This window comes from Oncorhynchus keta, chromosome 25 (assembly GCF_023373465.1).
Source record: "Oncorhynchus keta strain PuntledgeMale-10-30-2019 chromosome 25, Oket_V2, whole genome shotgun sequence".
NCBI lineage: Eukaryota > Metazoa > Chordata > Actinopteri > Salmoniformes > Salmonidae > Oncorhynchus > Oncorhynchus keta.
In genome coordinates, this window is record NC_068445.1 from 26,610,339 (window position 1) to 26,627,799 (window position 17,461).

Sequence of the window (17,461 nt, forward strand, 5' to 3'; positions counted from 1 at the left end):
TGTGTGTGTCTCTGTGTGTGTGTCTATCTGTGTCTCTATGTCTCTCTGTGTGTGTCTCTGTGTGTCTATCTGTGTCTCTGTCTCTCTGTATGTGTCTCTGTGTGTTTATCTGTGTCTCTATGTCTCTGTATGTGTGTCTCGCTGTGTGTGTCTCGCTGTGTGTGTCTCTCTGTGTGTGTCTGTGTGTGTATCTCTGTGTGTGTATCTCTTTGTGTGTCTCCATGTGTCACTGTGTGTGTCTCTGTGTGTGTGTCTCTCTGTGTGTGTCTATCTGTGTCTCTATGTCTCTCTGTATGTGTCTCTATGTGTCTGTGTGTTTATCTGTGTCTCTATGTCTCTGTATGTGTGTCTCTCTGTGTGTGTCTCTATGTGTGTCTCTCTGTGTGTGTCTATGTGTGTGTGTCTCTACGTGTCTCTGTGTGTGACTCTGTGTGTGACTCTCTGTGTGTGTCTCTGTGTGTGTGTCTATCTGTGTCTCTATGTCTCTCTGTGTGTGTCTCTGTGTGTCTATCTGTGTCTCTGTCTCTCTGTATGTGTCTCTATGTGTCTCTGTGTGTTTATCTGTGTCTCTATGTCTCTCTCTGTGTGTGTCTCTCTGTGTGTGTCTCTCTGTGTGTGTCTCTCTGTGTGTGTCTCTCTGTGTGTGTCTCTCTGTGTGTGTCTCTGTGTGTGTGTCTCTCTGTGTGTGTCTCTCTGTGTGTCTCTCTGTGTGTGTCTATGTGTGTGTGTCTATGTGTGTGTATCTCTATGTGTGTGTCTCTGTGTGTGACTCTCTGTGTGTGTCTCTCTGTGTGTGTGTCTCTCTGTGTGTGTCTCTGTGTGTGTCTATCTGTGTCTCTATGTCTCTCTGTATGTGTCTCTATGTGTCTCTGTGTGTTTATCTGTGTCTCTATGTCTCTGTGTGTTTATCTGTGTCTCTATGTCTCTATGTGTGTCTCTATGTGTGTGTCTATGTGTGTGTGTCTCTGTGTGTGTCTCTATGTGTCTCTGTGTGTGACTCTCTGTGTGTGTGTCTATGTGTGTCTCTGTGTGTGTCTCTATGTGTGTCTGTGTGTCTCTCTGTGTGTGTCTCTGTGTCTCTATGTGTGTGTCTCTGTGTGTCTATGTATGTGTGTCTCTCTGTGTGTGTCTCTCTGTGTGTGTCTCTATGTCTCTCTGTGTGTGTCTCTGTGTGTCTATGTATGTGTATGTTTTTGTTTCTCGTCTGTCACATTTTGTTGTGGACAGTTATTCCCAGACTGTTTTACTCTACCAATGTCCAAGCACTAGCCAAATGTATTTAGGGTTATTTACACTACTCCTCAAAAGTAGTCAGGAGAACTCCAGAGAAAAGACAGACCAATTTTGAAGGAAAGCTTTCAAAGAAAAGCCCACCATATTGTGGTGTGGAAATTACCTTAATCACAGTGTGGCTATGTGTCCGTGGTCAGAACAAGGCACTGGACACCCGTGAGAATGTGTACAGTACCATGGGCACTCGCTCATACAAACACACACATGGACCAGGGCTCCCCAAGCTGCAGTCTGAAATTATAGCTGGGCCTTCGGTGCAATCACAAGCATACAGGCTGCAGGCTCAGAGCCCAGAGCCACACAGCATAGCAGCTCTCTCTCTCTATGACTAACATGGCCCCTGTCTTCTCTCGCCAGGACACACCAGTAAACCAATGCTACTTCTTCTATTCTCGATTCCACAGCCCCGTTGCCTAGAGTTTGTATTGAGAGACACTGTACTTGTTGTGAGTGCGCTCACCCCAAGTGTTTTGGAAGGTAACGGATGGAGGGTGTTTAAGGACGGGGTAACCTGCCAATGTGTATGTGGAGCACATCACAGGGGTTTGTCCCAAAGTCAACTTGGGTGTACTGTGTTCAGGTTTGCCTCCTCAGCTGAGAGGGGAGGTGTGGAGATGGAGGGTACTGCAGATGATGCCTCTTCTTTCTTCTGCCCTACAGTACTACGACAGACATCTTCAGGGATAAGCCTGAGAGATGAGATGAAGACAGCCGTGTATTCTAATGTTTCATACAATATGTTAGGTGTGTATAGTATGGAGTGTGTGTGCATTGTGTAATTTGTGTGCTTGTATGGAACATATGGAATGTGTGTGTGTGTGTGTGTGTCGGTACCTGAGTGTGGGCATCTATCCGTGTGTATTAGTGACATCTAGAAGTGGGTGAAGGAGTATGTGTGTTGTAGGGCAGGCTAAGCATGCTGTGTTAGCGGCAGCACTGCAGTACAGAGACAGCTTGTTGTAGATCTGAAGAGGGTCACCTAGCTACAACTCCAGTATAGACTAGCTAGCTCCCATTCTCTCCCTGAGTGGAGAAGCTGCTATTCCACAGCCTGTGAGGATCCTCCAGAGCAGGGCTTTACCATCAGGATACCTGGCTGGCTGCACACCGACCTGGATAGCCCTACCCTCACCTCCCATGGCATGACACGGTGAGTCTCATGGGTTGGATTTGAAATGGCTTATATTGTGACTTTTGATTTCATTCGATATATGGATTTTTGCTTGTGTATCTTCTCTTGCTCTTTACCTTGGAATATGTGTTTCATTACGAAGCAGAGAAGTAAAATGCAATTGGGAAAACAACTAGGTAGGACATGCAGATCAATCATTTTGTGGTTTTCTTCTTGATCAAGCATATCATCATTTATGATGAAATTGACTTACGAAATGTCTTTGTAGAATGATGGTCTTGTCTGAATGCAGAGAGATCACTCACTCATCTCATATCTGGACGGCAAATACACTTTTTTATTGCACGTTTGTTCCATCAAAGAGCTGTGTTTGGGAATGTCTATCTAATGGACAGGCATCCAATGGTTGACTTTCTGGCTGCAATGATATCTTCTGTAGTTGAAATGAGCAGGACAGCCTTGATGATGCAACAATCCTCTGCCTTGTCTCCGAGAGCTTCTGTGGTTCTCTGACAGGAGGTTGCTGTGCTGTGAACGAACACATCTCTCTCATGCCTTTTTCAACTTTGTGAGATCAAACCCTGTTTCTGGGCATTTTCTCTGTGTGTGTGTGCGTGTGCGTGTGTGCGTGTGTGCGTGTGTGTGTCCCGCCTCAGCCTGGCTCTCTGATAGCGGCAGGATGATGCGATACGACACGCTATGACAACGTAATCCTGGTTTGATACAGGGGAGGTCGTTTTTGGTCGTTGCTGCCGGATTGTCGTCAACATAGTTGTTTTTTTGAATGGTGTTTCTCACTCCGAGGAGGATAGCTCAGCGTGTTGTAACTGATACCAGTCGTCTATGCTAGAGCTTAGAGCACAAATAGCCCTACAGTCATGTTTCGTGAATGTGGTCACAGCTTTATTTTTAACTCAGAACTGCATAGTGCTCATTCTTCAGGTTCAATTCAGAAACAATATTTTCTTCTGATAAAATAATCCAGGCCTGTCATGCAAGTCTATAGAGAGAATGGGAAAGTTGAACAGCGTTTACGTTTGTAGTCTCATACATGAGTCATGTATGATCGGTGTGACGTGCTCCTTCTCTTCACTCAGTCGAATGTCTGGAGGTTTCTGTTGGATGGTTGTGGTAGGAGGATGCCAATGAAAAAGGATTGTAAAACCCCCTCCAACCAGTGGTAGCTAGTCTCCTCACTCTGTTACAGGAATAGGATCCCCCAGTCCTCTATTGCTGTGTGTTTTTATGCTTTAGAACAGGTACTATAAACCTGCTAGCAGTGTGCAGGCAGCAGCCTCTCAGTAATGTGAGAGATGTAAGGACTTTGCAGCCATATGGGGCTTGGAATTTCACTGAAGTGTTCCCTAATCTCCACAACATGGGAGGAATTTGTAGGCCTTGTTTGTTCGATAGAAGATGGCAGCCTGTGCTTCTGCAGCGCACCAAGTGGGTCTTGTTTGGCACACAGTGTTTGCTGCAGATCAGTCGGACGCTGACTGGAAGAATTTGGAGGGGGGAGGACGACTGGAATAGTTTGGAGGAAGATGGCGCTGCAGTGAATAGCAGACGTTTTATGGGCTATTTTGTGTGTTTTTTTAAGCTGATGTGAACTTTTTAATAAATAATTTCCTATGACTAAAAACAGCTTCTAGACATCAGAACAGCGATCCGTTATCTCGATTTGGCCGAAGGTTTTCACGAGTCGGCAACTATCGACGTTCTGTTTACTCCGGACCAGGCTATAATCCCTGGGGTTAGAAGGAGGAAGCGATGGCAAAAGCGAGGCAGGCGAGCCGGCATCCTGACGTGACTACGTCGGCGAGCAAATAGACTGCCATTGCCTTCTGTTCTACTGGCAAACTTGATCAGCTCTGTTCAAGACTATCCTATCAACGGGACCGTAAAAACGAATAGAACTAATATAATATCCTACATTTATCAGAGTCGTGCCTAAACGAGGACATGGATATACACTGCTCAAAAAAATAAAGGGAACACTTAAACAACACAATGTAACTCCAAGTCAATCACACTTCTGTGAAATCAAACTGTCCACTTAGGAAGCAACTGATTGACAATAAATTTCACATGCTGTTGTGCAAATGCAATAGACAAAAGGTGGAAATTATAGGCAATTAGCAAGACACCCCCAATAAAGGAGTGGTTGTACAGAACACTTCTCAGTTCCTATGCTTCCTGGCTGATGTTTTGGTCACTTTTGAATGCTGGCGGTGCTTTCACTCTAGTGGTAGCATGAGACGGAGTCTACAACCCACACAAGTGGCTCAGGTAGTGCAGCTCATCCAGGATGGGACATCAATGCGAGCTGTGGCAAGGTTTGCTGTGTCTGTCAGCGTAGTGTCCAGAGCAGTGGTTCTTAACCTTGTTGGAGGTACTGAACCCCACCAGTTTCATATGCACATTCACCGAACCCTTCTTAATTGGAAAAATAACATTATTTTTTCAAATTCAAAACATAGGTATATATTTGGCTGGTGCACAAAATGAACCATGCATCAACATCACTGTGTTCAAAGAACAAAATCATCAAAACATGATTTTCACACAAAAACATAATAATGAATATTTACTGCAAATCGGTGTGACTTCTGCTGTTGCCTTTCAGAGACCAGTTCAGAAATGCGCGGCTTCAATTTGGCAAGTGCCACTCTCATGTCATTTTCGCAACAAAGTCTGTTCCTTTTCTTCGTTTATATGTCCAGCATCCTCGAAAATGATTGCTCGCAAAGATATGTTGTAACAAACGGTCCGTCGAGAGACTTTGCAAGCTCATCTAAGTGCGTGGCAATTGCTTGCTTCAGTTCCGCGGGTACAGAAATGTCTCCGATTCCAGATACATCTTTGATCTTACTTACACAGTCGTCCAGCAGGGGAAAGTTTGCGAAGTTATTGTTCTCTGTTCGTCGTTTCCATAACGGTAGCTTTTTTTGAAAAGCCTTTTTGAAAAGCCGCTTCGATGATGTTGACTCCACCGCCCTGCATCTTTGGATTGAGATGATTGAGAGCTGCGAAGATATCGGCCATGTACGCTAAAATGAGAATGAACTCAGAATTTTTGAAGCAATCTGCATGACAATGTTTGTGCTCTTGCAAAAACAGGGCTAATTCCACACGCACGGCAAAAACACGATTCAGCACCTGTCCCCGGGATAACCACCGAACGTTAGAATGGTACAGAAGTACCTCGAGAGCCCATTTCTTTACACAGCTCACTGAAGATGCGATGCCGCAGAGCACTAGTTCGCACATAGTTCACGCATTCCACTACAATTTTGAATACTTCTGCCAGTTTTGGAGGCAAGGTTTTTGTTGCCAACGCATGCCTGTGCAGAATACAATGCGTAACAATGATGTGTGGTGCATCGGCTTTCACTAGCTCACTAAAACCAGACTTTCTTACCAGCATGACTGGAGCTCCGTCCGAACAAACTGCAGAAACCATATCCCACAAAATATTGTTGTCTTTGAAGAAGTCATCCACAAGTTTCTTCACATCGGCTGCCTTAGTTGTTGTTGTAAGAGGCTTACAAAATAAAAAACATCTTCCTTTATCACGTCGTCTTTCACATAGCGCACGAATACAGCAAGCTGGCTTAGATTGGAAACGTCTGTGGTCTCATCGAGTTGAAGGCTGAATTTTGCCGGGCTTGAAATCAGATCTGCAACTACTTGAGCCAAGATGTCTTTGCTCATGTCCTCTATTCTGTCGCTGATGGTGTCATTTGAAAGAAGAATTTGGGATAACTTAACTTCAGCCTCTTTACCCAGCATGATATGCGCCATCTTCAACACAGCTGGTTTTATGAGTGTTTCACCAATGGTGTGTGGTTTGCCCTGCTTTGCGATCAGTTAAGCAACTTCGTACGATGCTGTGAGGATCGGTTTGTTGATGGGTACAAAGCCGAGAACAGGCAGAGTAGCCTTTTCAACGAATCTGGCTCTCTTCACCTTGAATTCAGCGAGCGTTGTGTTCTTGTATTTTCCATCTCCATGCAGCTTAAGGAAGTGTTCTCTTAGTTTTTCCGGTGCTAGACTAGAATTGCTCAACTTGGCATTGCAAATCATGCAGTTAGGACACTGACTCCCATCACGTTCCGTTATACCTGTGAATCGATATTGTACATATTCTTCCGACCACTTTATTTTTTTGCTCGACATAGTAAGTATGAAGGGATTAAAATATTAAGAAAGAAATCACAAGACGTACCATCACGACAGTCACAAGTCGACTACTGAGTGCACCAAATTCCCTGCAGCACAGATAGGCCAAGCGATGTAGCGTGATCACCTGCAGCCAATGATGGCCAAGCGGAGCGTGTCATCACGAATCATATGAATCGGATGTGTGTCTTGACCTCCGCCGATCGAACCCAGGTTAAGAACCACTGGTCCAGAGCATAGAGGCGCTACCAGGAGACAGGCCAGTACATCAGGAGACGTGGAGGAGGCCGTAGGAGGGCGACAACCCAGCAGCAGGACCGCTACCTCCGCCTTTGTGCAAGGAGGAGCAGGAGGAGCACTGCCAGAGCCCTGCAAAATGACCTCCAGCAGGCCACAAATGTGCATGTGTCTGCTCAAACGGTCAGAAACAGACGCCATGAGGGTGGTATGAGGGCCCGACGTCCACAGGTGGGGGTTGTGCTTACAGCCCAAAACCGTGCAGGACGTTTGGCATTTGCCAGAGAACACCAAGATTCCACTGGCCACTGGCGCCCTGTGCTCTTCACAGATGAAAGCCCGTTCACACTGAGCACGTGACAGACGTGACAGAGTCTGGAGATGCCGTTCTGCTGCCTGCAACATCCTCCAGCATGACCGGTTTGACGGTGGGTCAGTCATGGTGTGGGGTGGCATTTCTTTGGGGGGGCCGCACAGCCCTCCATGTGCTCGCCAGAGGTAGCCTGACTGCCAATAGGTACCGAGATGAGATCCTCAGACCCCTTGTGAGACCATACGCTGGTGCAGTTGGCCCTGGGTTCCTCCTAATGCAAGACAATGCTAGACCTCATGTGGCTGGAGTGTGTCAGCAGTTCCTGCAAGAGGAAGGCATTGATGCTATGGACTGGCCCGCCCGTTCCCCAGACCTGAATCCAATTGAACACATCTGGGACATCATGTCTCGCTCCATCCACCAACGCCACGTTGCACCACAGACTGTCCAGGAGTTGGCGGATGCTTTAGTCCAGGTCTGGGAGGAGATCCCACAGGAGACCATCTGCCACCTCATCAGGAGCATGCCCAGGCGTTGTAGGGAGGTCATACAGCCACGTGGAGGCCACACACACTACTGAGCCTCCTTTTGACTTGTTTTAAGAACATTACATCAAAGTTGGATCAGCCTGTAGTGTGGTTTTCCACTTTAATTTTGAGTGTGACTCCAAATCCAGACGTCCATGGGTTGATAAATTTGATTTCCATTGATAATTTGCGTGATTTTGTTGTCAGCACATTCAACTATGTAAAGAAAAAAGTATTTAATAAGAATATTTCATAAAAACATAACCCTAATATATCTTGATTAGATAATTATAAAAAACTCTGAGTCAGTACATGTTAGAATCACCTTTGGCAGCGATTACAGGTGTGAGTCTCTGGTTAGTTCCATTTTTGTGCTCTTGGAAACCTCCAGTACTCTAGAAATGGTTTTATACCCTTCCCCAGATATATGCCTCATCACAATTCTATCTCAGGGATCTACAGACAGTTCCTTGGACTTCATGCTATAGTTTCTACTCTGACATCCACTGTCAACTGTGAGACCTTCAGGTGCGTTTCTTTCTAAATCATGTCGAAACAATTTAATTTGCAGACTCCAATCAAGTTGTAGTGATATCTCAAGGATAATCAAATAAAATTGATTGCACCTGAGTGTCACGACTTCCACCGAAGTTGGTCCCTCTACTTGTTCAGGCGGCGTTCGGCTGTCGACGTCACCGGTTTTCTAGCCGCCACCAATCCACTTTTCAGTTTCCATTTGTTTTGTCTTCATTGTACACACCTGGTTTCCATTCAAATAATTATATGTTCCTTATTTAACCCTCTAGTTCCCCCATGGTTTTGTGCGTGTTTGTTCGTTGTAAGTTGGTCTGTATTTGTGAGCTTGATTATTTTCCTTCTTGGGAATATTTGTTGTTTTGAGTAAAGTTACGTGAATTACTCATCTCTGTGTCCTGCGCCTTACCTGCTACACCTAGACGCCTTACACTGAGCTCAATTTGAAGTGTCATATGAGTGTGAATACGTGGATACCTGCTCGTCGAACATCTCATGCCAAAATCATGGGCATTAATATGGAGTTGGTCCCCCCTTTGCTGCTACAACAGCCTCCACTCTTCTGGGAAGGCTTTCCACTAGATGTTGGAACATTGCTTCCATTCAGCCACAACAGCATTATTGAGGTCGGGCACTGATGTTGGGCGATTAGGCTCACAGTTGGCATTCCAATTCATCCCAATGCCCAGTTGGCGTTCCAATTCATTCCAATTCATCCCAATTCATCCCAAATTCATTCCATCGATTGGGTTGAGGGTCGACTGACCATTTCTGTATGTACCTCGCCTTGTGCATGGGGGCATTGACATGCTGATACAGGAAAGGGCCTTCCCCAAACTGTTGCCACAAAGTTGGAAGCACATAATCGTCTAGAATGTCATTGTATGCTGTGGTGTTAAGATTTCCCTTCACTAGAACTAAGGGGCCTAGCCCAAACCATGAAAAACAGCCCCAGACCATTATTCCTCCTCCACCAAACTTTACAGTTGTCACTATGCATTTGGGCAGGTAGCGTTCTCCTGGCATCCGTCAAACCCAGATACATCCGTCGGTCTGCCAGATGGTGAAGCGTGATTCATCACTTCAGAGAACACATTTCCTCTGCTTCAGAGTCCAATGGCGGCAAGCTTTATACCACTCCAGCCGACGCTTGGCATTGCGCATGGTGATCTTAGGCTGCTCGGCCATGGAAACCCATTTCATGAAGCTCCTGGTGAACAATTATTGTGCTGACGTTGCTTCCAGAGGCAGTTTGGAATTCGGTAGTGAATGTAGCAAACGAGGACAGACGATTTTTACACACTACACGCCTCAGCGGTCCCGTTTTTTGAGCTTGTGTGGCCTACCACTTTGCGGCTGAGCCATTGTTGCTCCTGGACATTTCCACTTCACAATTACATCCCTAGCGAGGCAGAAATTTGACGAACTGACTTGTTGGAAAGGTGGCATCCTATGATGCTGCCACTTTGAAAGTCACTGAGCTCTTCAGTACAGGCCATTCTCTACTCCCAATGTCTATGGAGATTGCATGGCTATGTGCTCAATTTGCACACCTGTCAGCAATAGGTATGGCTGAAATAGCCGAATCAACTAATTTGAAGAGGTGTTCATATACCTTTGGTCATGTAGTGTACATAAAGGAGATATTTCTGTATTTCATTTTCAATACATTTGCAAACATTATTTCACGTTGTCATTATCGGGTATTGTGAAATATTCTTGAACATTCTTGAAGTATTTGCTATGCTAGACCTAAGGGTTAATCATGTTTTCTCTATATAAACACAGCAAAAAAAGCAACATCCCTTTTTCAGCACCCTGTCTTTCAAAGATAATTCATAAATATCCAAATAATTTCACAGAACTGTAAAGGGTTTAAACACTGTTTCCCATGCTCAATGAACCATAAACAATTAATGAACATGCACCTGTGGAACGGTCGTTAAGACACTAACAGCTTACAGACCTTAGGCATATAAGGTCACAGTTATGAAGACGTAGGACACTAAAGAGGCCTTTCTACTGTCTCTGAAAAACACCAAACGAAAGATGCCCAGCGTCCCTGCTCATCTGCGTGAACGTGCCTTAGGCATGCTGCAAGGAGGCATAGGGACTGCCAGGGCAATAAATTGCAATGTCCATGCTGTGAGACGCCTAAGACAGCGTTATAGGGAGACAGGATGGACAGCTGATCGTCCTCGCAGTGGCAGACCACATGTAACAACACCTGCACAGGATCGGTACATCCGAACATCACACCTGCGCGACAGGTACAGGATGGCAACAACAATTGCCTTAGTTACACCAGGAACACACAATCCCTCCATCAGTGCTCAGACTGGCCACAATAGGCTGAGAGAGGCTGGACTGAGAGCTTGTAGGCCTGTTGTAAGGCTGGTCCTCACAAGACATCACCGGCAACAACGTCGACTATGGGCACAAACCCACCGTCGCTGGACCAGACAGGTCTGGCAAAAAGTGCTCTTCACTGACGAGTTGCGGTTTTGTCTCACCGAGGATGATAGTCGGATTCACGTTTATCGTCGAAGGAATGAGCGTTACACCGAGATCTGTACTCTGGAGCAGGATCGATTTGGAGTTGGAGGGTTTTTCATTGTCTGGGGGCGGTATGTCACAGCATCATCGGACTGAGCTTGTTGTCATTGCAGGCAAACTCAACGCTGTGCGTTACAGGGAAGAGATCCTCCACCCTCATGTGGTACCCTTCCTGCAGGCTCATCCTGACATGACCCTCCAGCATGACAATGCCACCAGCCATACTGTTTGTTCTGTACGTGATTTCCTGCAAGACAGGAATGTCAGTGGTCTGCCATGTTCAGAGAAGAGCCCAGATTTCAATCCCATTGAGCACGTCTGGGAGCTGTTGGATTGGAGGGTGAGGGCTAGAAATGTCCGGGAACTTGCAGGGGCCTTGGTGAAAGAGTGGGGTAACACCTCACGGCAATAACTGCAGCTGGTGGCCACACCAGATACTGACTGTTACTTTTAATTTGACCCCCCCCTTTGTTCAGGGACACATTATTCCATTTTTGTTAGTCACATGTCTATGGAACTTGTTCAGTTTATGTCTCAGTTGTTGAATCTTATGTTCATACAAATATTTACACATTTTAAGTTTGCTGAAAATAAACTCAGTTTTTGCTGAGTTTATCAATCTTGGTTTATATTGTTACATGGCATAGCTAGGTCTAAATAGTAAATGCGGAGTCATTGACCCATTATCTTTTTTTCTCCAGGATGGCGTAGGGGTTGGGAGTCTTGGGATTTGGCTGCAATCATGCTACATTATTCTTGGATCATAGGCGACTCTAGGACATTCTCCATTTTAGAACATTCCAGTGGCTTTGAAGACCACTTGCATAACCATCCATTTTCTTCTCGTTTTAAATGCAACCGCCATGGTCTCTAAAATAGATATATTTTCATCAGTTGGAGATATTGCCTGGCTCGTTCCTGAGGCTAGTGGACTAATGGTCTCTGTCCCTTGGACTCCACTCCTGTTTTTGTCTCCTAAATTGAGCCCTTCACTGAGGCCCCAGTGGGTTAGACAACAATAGGCTTTATATGAAATATTCCCCATGACTTGCTGGGCCATTCCACTCCCAAGGAGTCGATCTGTCAAAAGTAGTTTAGTGGTAAGATAAAAATCTGCAACGATCGAGAGAAAAAACAACAACACTAAGCCCAATGATTCCAGGAAATACAAAAACAAGATTGAGTGTTCTCCTGGTATTTGCTAGTGCTCATTTTGTTATTTGGATGGTGTCTGGCCGGCATGACTGTCATCCCAGCTAACCAGCTGCTGGCACGCAATGTTGATGCTCTTGTCCTTCTTTGTTCCAGTCAGACTTTCAGCTTAATGAAATATAGAGAGTATAACTGAAACATGTAACTGAAACAACTGATGGCTCTATGATAGCATTTCTATGTCAGAGGGGTATGGCTTGATTAGCACTAGGTCTGTGCAGTCAGTCAATGTGGGTGTGTGGGTGGTTGGTGGTGTTCAGGTGATTGGGACTGGGTCTGGTGGGTGGTTGGTGGGGGGTTGCTGGTGTTCATGTGATTGGGACTGGGACTGGGACTGGGTCTGGTGGGTGGTTGGTGGTGTTCAGATGTTTGGGACTGGGTCTGGTGGGTGGGTGGTGGTGTTCAGGTGATTGGGACTGGGTCTGGTGGGTGGGTGGTGGTGTTCAGATGTTTAGGACTGGGTCTGGTGTACTATTCTGGTGGGTAGGTGGTGTGGGTAGTTGGTTTGGTGTTCAGGTGATTGGGGCCTGCGGGGCCTGCGGGCAAAGAGATGCTCAGAGTAATTGCAGTAAAATCTAGGGAGGGGAGTGTCTCAGAGAGGATGGGGCATGTGGATAGATTCCTGAAGTACTGGACAAGCTTGGCTCTTATCAGGTCTAACCCTGCTGTGGATGCCCTCAGAACAGCCTCAATTCATCTGGGCATGGAGTCTACAAGGCATCAAAAGCGTTTCACATGGATGCTGGCCTATGTTGACTCCAATGCTTCCCACAGTTGTGTCAAGTTGGCTAGATGTTACATCAATAAGGGATCATAGCTTTCACCTGGTCAGTCTATGTTATGGAAAGTTCATAATATTTGTACACTGTGTTTTTTATTTAACTAGGCAAGTCATTTAAGAACAAATTCTTATTTACAATGACAGCCTAGGAACAGTGGGTTAACTACCTTGTTCAGGGGCAGAATGATAGATTTTTACCTTGTCAGCTCGGGGACTCGAACTAGCAACCTTTCGGTTACTGGCCCAACGCTCTAACCACTAGGCTACCTGCTGTCCCAGTGTCTAGGGAATAGGGTGCCATTTCAGTCACATGCGTGGTCTACCATGATTACAGAGCAGAGGCAGTCACTGGGCCTCCATAATCATATCAGATGTTGTGCCAGTGCAGCCGGGGATTGGCAAGATGGCCGCCACATGGCACTTCTGAGGAACGGTTGTTCTGCCTCTCCAAAGAGGATTCAGGGAGGTTTTTAGAGGACTCAACTACATATGCTCCTGAGGGAGTTTGGGGGGATATCCTATTTCTCCTCTGTCTACTAGCACCCAGTGAATAACCCTAACCCAGGGAATAACCCTAACCCAGGGAATAACCCTAACCCAGTGATTAACCCTAACCCAGGGGATTACCCTAACCCAGGGGATAACCCTAACCCAGGGGATAACCCTAACCCAGGGGATTACCCTAACCCAGGGAATAACCCTAACCCAGGGAATAACCCTAACCCAGGGAATAACCCTAACCCAGGGAATAACCCTAACCCAGGGAATAACCCGAACCCAGGGAATAACCCTAACCCAGTGAATAACCCTAACCCAGTGAATAACCCTAACCCAGTGAATAACCCTAACCCAGGGAATAACCTGAACCCAGGGAATAACCCTAACCCAGGGAATAACCCTAACCCAGGGAATAACCCTAACCCAGTGAATAACCCTAACCCAGTGAATAACCCTAACCCAGGGAATAACCCTAACCCAGTGAATAACCTTAACCCTAAATCAAATCAAATTTATTTGTCACATACACATGGTTAGCAGATGTTAATGCGAGTGTAGCGAAATGCTTGTGCTTCTAGTTCCGACAATGCAGTAATAACCAACGAGTGGTCCTTCTGTAGCTCAGTTGGTAGAGCATGGCGCTTGTAACGCCAGGGTAGTGGGTTCGATCCCCGGGACCACCCATACGTAGAATGTATGCACACATGACTGTAAGTCGCTTTGGATAAAAGCGTCTGCTAAATGGCATATATAATCTAACCTAACAATTCCAAAACTACTACATTATACACACAAGTGTAAAGGGATAAGAATATGTACATAAAGATATATGAATGAGTGATGGTACAGAACGGCATAGGCAAGATGCAGTAGATGGTATCGAGTACAGTATATACATATGAGATGAGTAATGTAGGGTATGTAAAGATTATATTAAGTAGCATTGTTTAAAGTGGCTAGTGATATATTTTACATCAATTTCCATCAATTCCCATTATTAAAGTGGCTGGAGTTGAGTCAGTGTGTTGGCAGCAGCCACTCAATGTTAGTGGTGGCTGTTTAACAGTCTGATGGCCTTGAGATAGAAGCTGTTTTTCAGTCTCTCGGTCCCAGCTTTGATGCACCTGTACTGACCTCGCCTTCTGGATGATAGCGGGGTGAACAGGCAGTGGTTCGGGTGGTTGTTGTCCTTGATGATCTTTATGGCCTTCCTGTGACATCGGGTGTTGTAGGTGTCCTGGAGGGCAGGTAGTTTGCCCCCGGTGATGCGTTGTGCAGACCTCACTACCCTCTGGAGAGCCTTACGGTTGTGGACGGAGCAGTTGCCGTACCAGGCGGTGATACAGCCCGACAGGATGCTCTCGATTGTACATCTGTAAAAGTCTGTGAAGCCGAATTTCTTCAGCCTCCTGAGGTTGAAGAGGAGACTCCGAGGGCCCTCACCTCCTCCCTGTAGGCCGTCTCGTCGTTGTTGGTAATCAAGCCTACCACTGTTGTGTCGTCTGCAAACTTGATGATTGAGTTGGAAGCGTGCGTGGCCACGCAGTCGTGGGTGAACAGGGAGTACAGGGAGAGGGCTCAGAATGCACCCTTGTGGGGCCCCAGTGTTGAGGATCAGCGGGGTGGAGATGTTGTTACCTACCCTCACCACCTGGGGGTGGCCCGTCAGGAAGTACAGTACCCAGTTCCACAGGGCGGGGTCGAGCTTGATGACGAGTTTGGAGGGTACTATGGTGTTAAATGCTGAGTTGTAGTCGATGAATAGCATTCTCACATAGGTATTCCTCTTGTCCAGATGGGTTAGGGCAGTGTGCAGTGTGGTTGAGATTGCATCATCTGTGGACCTATTTGGGCGGTAAGCAAATTGGAGTGGGTCTAGGGTGTCAGGTAGGGTGGAGGTGATATGGTCCTTGACTAGTCTCTCAAAGCACTTCATGATGACGGAAGTGAGTGCTACGGGGCGGTAGTCGTTTAGCTCAGTTACCTTAGCTTTCTCGGGAACAGGAACAATGGTGGCCCTCTTGAAGCATGTGGAAACAGCAGACTGGGATAAGGATTGATTGAATATGTCCGTAAACACACCAGCCAGCTGGTCTGCGCATGCTCTGAGGGCGCGGCTGGGGATGCCGTCTGGGCCTGCAGCCTTGCGAGGGTTAACACGTTTAAATGTTTTACTCATGTCGGCTGTAGTGAAGGAGAGTCCGCATGTTTTGGTAGCGGGCTGTGTCAGTGGCACTGTATTGTCTTCAAAGCGGGCAAAACAGTTATTTAGACTGCCTGGGAGCAAGACATCCTGGTCTGTGACGGGTCTGGTTTTCTTTTTGTAATCATTGATTGACTGTAGACCCTGCCACTTACCTCTTGTGTCTGAGCCGTTGAATTGCGACTCTACTTTAGTGAATAACCCTAACCCAGTGAATATTTTTTATTTATTTCACCTTTATTTAACTAGGCAAGTCAGTTAAGAACAAATTCTTATTTTCAATAACGGCCTAGGGTTAACAGTGGGTTAACTGCCTGTTCAGGGGCAGAACAACAGGGATTTGAACTTGCAAGTAACTTTCGGTTACTATGCCAACACTCTAACCACTAGGCTACCCTGCCGCCCCGGGTAGCCTTGTGTCAAGTGTCAAATGACTGAGGCCATTGAGATTCCTAATTTTCTTGCTGCTCTGCGGGGAACTAGCAGAGTCAGACCGGACCTCTTTCTTTATGTTGTTCACATTCCTGCTGCGGTATAAAGGAAGAGGGAGAATACCAAGGCTACAATAGGACAGGATGTGTGAGTGTACAACAAGTATTTTCTGTTCTTTGTATAGTGTGTACAGTAGCTTTTTCCCTCCGTTACATCACTGTGCTTTTCTTACTTCTGCCTTTCTGTGAGAAAAGCTGACTGGGTACTTTTGGGGGAAACGTCTCTGCTTCTCTCTTGGCCTGTAAAGGGTTCTGTTTCCAAGAAACCCTTTCTCTTCCACCTTAATTGTGTGAGTTTTCATATCAGAGCCAACCCTCCAGCACTCGTTATCATGGTAGATGGTGTTATGGTTGGGAAAGCAGTCTGTTTCTCAGGAGAAAGATGGTTGGCATTACAGTAGCGTGTGTGTGTACTAGAGAGTGGGAGTGTGGTCCAGGTCTGATTTGCACACATTGGATTAGTGGTGTTAATTTTGAGCCAAGCTGGCCCCAGTTGAGCGTGATATCTGTGCGCGTATCCTGATCCAGGAGCATTGTAGAGGGGAGGGAGGAGAAGTTATTTTGGGCTCCCCTCTAGTACTGCAGAGCTCATTGCAGAGAGAGGGTGAGAGAAGGAGAACACTGCACCTCCCCACCTCTGCCAAATCTCCCCAGAGCAGAGCCAGTCTGGCTGCAGTGCTTGCTCTGCTCCCACACCCTCCACTCTATTTTAAGGCTGGCGATAGTGTACTGCTCCCCCTCAATGGACCCCTGTATCTCCCTGTGTGGCCCAGAGCATGTGTCTCGGCCCCAACGGACGTTTGCACACAAAGAGCTACTCCAGTCTGCCCTGGCAGCTCGTCTAAAGGTGATACTACTGATAACCTCAGTAGATAAGGCAAACACTGGACTCCATTGACTCTTGAAAGTGGTCATGTAAGCTTCACACAGACAAGGTCACCAGTTAGGCTACATTTTCTTCAGTTGGTTTCTGTACAGTTGAAAGTGGAGCTGGGCTCTGTATTGTATCCCAAGGGGTTGTGTATTGTAGTCCTCTACACGTTTCCCTGACTTCCTTTCTGAATGTAGATTACCAGGCCACTGAAGCCAAGCCCAGGGTGGGGCCTAGGCTGCATTCCAGAGTCAGACACCAGGAAAGCAGAATAGCTCCTCAGCGTTTCCTTCCCATCTAGATACAGGGTTGTATCCCAAATGACACCCTATTTCCTACATAGTGCACTACTTTTGACCAGGGCCCGCACCAAATAAGAAATATGGTGTCATTTGGGAAGCACCCACACAGTAACAGCCCAGATGCCCAGATTCTCATTCTCATTTTTCATAATCAAATCGAACTTTATTTGTCACATGCGGTGACTACCTTACCATGAAATGCTTACTTACAAGCCCTTAACCAACAGTGCAGTTCAAGAAAGAGTTAAGAAAGTATTTACCAAATAAACTAAAGTAGAAAATAATAAAAAATAACACAATAAAATAACAATAACGAGTCTGTATACAGG

At 46.2% G+C, this 17,461-nt stretch overlaps 1 protein-coding gene across 20 annotated transcripts in view; it reads left to right on the forward strand.

Moving 5' to 3' along the window:
- LOC118358464 (splicing regulator ARVCF-like) overlaps positions 1–17,461 on the forward strand; it is a 366,019-nt gene that overhangs the window by 200,146 nt on the left and 148,412 nt on the right. Inside the window, exon 1 of one of the 20 annotated variants that reach the window (XM_052479040.1) lies at positions 15,899–16,047. The exons of the other annotated variants lie outside the window; for them this stretch is intronic. The gene's annotated coding sequence lies outside the window, so the exon portion shown is untranslated. Of the gene's footprint in view, positions 1–15,898; positions 16,048–17,461 lie in introns of those variants that run through there. 20 annotated transcript variants of the gene reach the window in all.